Raw genomic sequence first — 3,634 nt, 5'->3', positions numbered from 1 at the left:
TCCTCTTGATGGTGTTTTCCCTATAAATCATATGAGTTTCTGATTCAAAATGGCCAAGTGTGGTCCATTTCAGCTCACTAATACCTAGGATATCCACCCCATTCATTCCATTTCATTTTTGACCACTTCCAATTTTCCTAAATTCATACATCACATATTCAAAGTTCCATCATTAGAAGCTTTTGCAGCTGTTTCTCTTTATCTTGAGTTGTGTCCCATCAGCAAAGGAAGAGCCCGAAGGCTCCCCTCCCACAGGCTCTACTGGACTCCTGTCACCATGACTACTCCCATCCCTGTAGTCATCACTGCTTCAGTTGCATTCCGAGCGCCCTCAGACTGGAGGGCCCCATCTACCAGCAGTATCTCTGACAGTGTTCTGTGTGTGTGGGTAGGAAACACACATTGTTATTGGAATGTCCTTTTCTAGTTATATTATTTTATTTTAAATAGACAGAAAGTTTATAATAATTTTTATGGAATTCAAATTATATTTGTCTTCAGAGTAAGAAAAGTAATGTACTAGTTAACATTAACTAAACATTAATTAGACCATCAACTAATTAAAAAATTCATGCTAAAATAAAATGTTTCCGAGAAGCCATATTACTAGTAACTGACCAGTTGGGTGTTAACCATTTAATATTCTTACAAAAAATTTGTTATTGTCCTACAAATAACATTACCAAACATCCTACACACTGATGTTGCTTTTGCATTTTTTAGAATGCTCGGTAACAAAATATTTATTCCTGATTTTACTCACAACTATAATGTTAAAATACTCAATATAAAGGTTATTTCAAAATATAAATGATCACTTCTGTTTTTAAAATTTGTATCATTTTATATTGACTATTACATAAAATTATTTTGCTCATAACTTTTAATATGCTTGGTCATAGTAGTGATTTTATGTAATTACATGTTATATAATCAAAGATATATTTCAAAGAAGTTTTTTGCTTTTTTTCTAATGGAAACTAATGTTTAATTTTTAGAAATTTTATAAAACTATAGAGTTAAGTTTCAGCACTATATCTCATCATGGTGTAGCACATATAGCTTAATGTGCTTTCAATTTGCTTTAATCACTGACTAAAGGATTCAAATTGGAACAAGGCACAATTGACTAAACCAAACATGTATTTCTAATAAAGATATTTTACAGAGCAGTCAGGAAAACAACTTTCACATTAATGCTTCAATTATTGTAAAGATTAGTCCCCTTTGGGAAGCTATTTCTCTCAACTCACCTTAGTTATTAGCAAGGAGTGTGTCAAGGACAAGTGTCTCGCAGGAAACCAGTAATGCCTCTGTTTCTGGAGAAAATTCTGTATGAACATCAAGAACTCACGGGCTGGATTTTCTAAAAATTGGGTACAGAAAGGAAGGTCTCATTTTAATTCTCCAGAAGTAACTCCATCAAAAAGTTTGAAGTGGAATTTTCACAACTTATTGAGGTCACCTTTATCTCACATATTAATTGAACAGATTTTTTGTTCTCTTGTCTTCAAGCATATAGATGAGCATTTGAAGGATCTTGTTAAGCACATGCTAATACTTAACTATAATATCATTCCACAGAGTTCTGGAGAATGTGCTAATGAAATATACAGTTAATAAATTGTTACATCATGGAAGTCATAAAGATTTAAATCAAAGAAAAATTATCATATTCCAATAAATACTGCCTTAATGGACATAGATAATTGAGTCTTGCTTGTGATAAAGTTAACAATATCATTTCTTTAAGGATTACTACTCTGAAATTGGTTCAGAGAAATATTATATAAGAAATACATTCTGTACATTGCTGTTATAAATCACAGGCCATTAAAATCAAGTACATTACCATGTGCTATCAAATGTAAGCCATCACACATTTATGAAGCTCAAATGCCCATTTGTTCCATGTGAAAAAATGCACATAATTTTTCTTTATTATACTCCTTTATCTCATGTTTTTATGAGTAAACAGAATTTTGTCCCTCTCAACATGCCATCAAAAATACAAAAAAGACTCAGTCCCCACCGCCGCCTCTCTCAGCTGCTTCTTCGCTCCGCCACCTCCCGTGTCTCTGGTCGCCATGGAAGAGGAAATCGCCGTGCTGGTCACTGACAATGGCTCCTGCGTGTGCAAGGCTGGCTTTGGGGGCGACGCCCCACGCCCCCAAGCGCCGTCTTCCCGTCCATCGTCGGGCGTCCACGGCACCAGGGCGTCATGGTGGGCATGGGCCAGAAGGACAGCTACGTGGGCGACGAGGCCCAGAGCAAGCGAGGCATCCTGCCGCTGAAGTACCCGATCGAGCACAGCGTCTTCCCCAACTGGGACGATATGGAGAAGAGCTGGCACCACACCTTCTACAACGAGCTGCGCGTCGCCCCCGAGGAGCACCCCGTGCTGCTGACCGAGGCCCCCCTGAACCCCATGGCCAACCGAGAGAAGATGACCCAGATCACGTTTGAGACCTTCAACACCCCGGCCATGTACGTGGCCATCTAGGCCGTGCTGTCGCTGTATGCCTCCGGTGGCGCCACGGGCATCGTCATGGACTCCGCTTACGGTGCACGCACACCGTGCCCATCTACGAGGGCTATGCCCTGCCCCACGCCATCCTGCGTCTGGACCTGGCCAGCCGTGACCTGACTGACTACCTCATGAAGACACAGACGGAGCGGGGCTACAGCTTCACCACCATGGCCGAGCGCGAGATCGTGCGTGACATCAAGGAGAAGCTCTGCTATGTCACCCTGGACTTCGAGTAGGAGATGGCCACCGCCACCTCCTCCTCGTCCCTGGAGAAGAGCTACGAGCTGCCCGATGGCCAGGTCATCACCATCGGCAATGAGCACTTCCGCTGCCCCAGGCCCTCTTCCAGCCCTCCTTCCTGGGCATGGAGTCCTGCGGCATCCACGAGACCACCTTCAAATCCATCATGAAGTGTGACGTGGACATCCGGAAGGACCTGTACGCCAACACGGTGCTGTCTGGTGGGACCACCAGGTACCCTGGCATCGCAGACCGCATGCAGAAGGAGATCACAGCGCTGGCGCCCAGCACCATGAAGATCAAGATCATTGTGCCCCCTGAACGCAAGTACTCAGTGTGGATCGGCGGTTCCATCTTGGCCTCACTGTCCACCTTCCAGCAAATGTGGATCAGCAAGCAGGAGTACAACGAGTCTGGCCCCTCCATTGTCCACCGCAAGTACTTCTAGACTGACTGCCCGCAGGTGCTGCCACCTGCCGCCTGAGCACCATGACAGCGCAGGTCGGCCTCATGCCGGCTAGTGAAACTGGAAGAAGCCTTTGGAAGAATTGTCCTTGAAGCACCGATCGTCAGACTTGTTGCTGATCTCGACCTTGTATTCACGTTAACTGTCCCCCTGGTCTGTGTTCAATGCCCTGTACATCCTTTGATTTCAGCCCCAGCACCGGCAACCGGGGTGCAGGAGGCCTGACCAGTGTGTGCAGGGTGCCCACTGGAAGAGCTGTGGGCTCCAGGATCGCCCGGAGGCCAGCAGGGGACCGGAAGCAGCCAGTCCTTGCTGTGTGCGGCCTGCGGGGCAGAAGAATCTGAGCCTTGGGGCCAAGTGTCCTTTCTTTAGCTGATGTTGGCCACTGGAGCCCCGGG

At 45.0% G+C, this 3,634-nt stretch overlaps 1 pseudogene; it reads left to right on the top strand.

Moving 5' to 3' along the window:
- Positions 1–2,087: 2,087 nt before the first annotated feature.
- On the top strand, positions 2,088–3,218 carry LOC142441477 (actin, cytoplasmic 2-like; annotated as a pseudogene).
- The last annotated feature ends 416 nt before the right edge of the window (positions 3,219–3,634 follow it).

The sequence above is a fragment of the Tenrec ecaudatus genome, chromosome 2 (genome assembly GCF_050624435.1).
Source record: "Tenrec ecaudatus isolate mTenEca1 chromosome 2, mTenEca1.hap1, whole genome shotgun sequence".
NCBI lineage: Eukaryota > Metazoa > Chordata > Mammalia > Afrosoricida > Tenrecidae > Tenrec > Tenrec ecaudatus.
The sequence above is the reverse complement of the archived record's forward strand: the minus strand, read 5'-3'. Positions and strand labels throughout refer to the sequence as shown.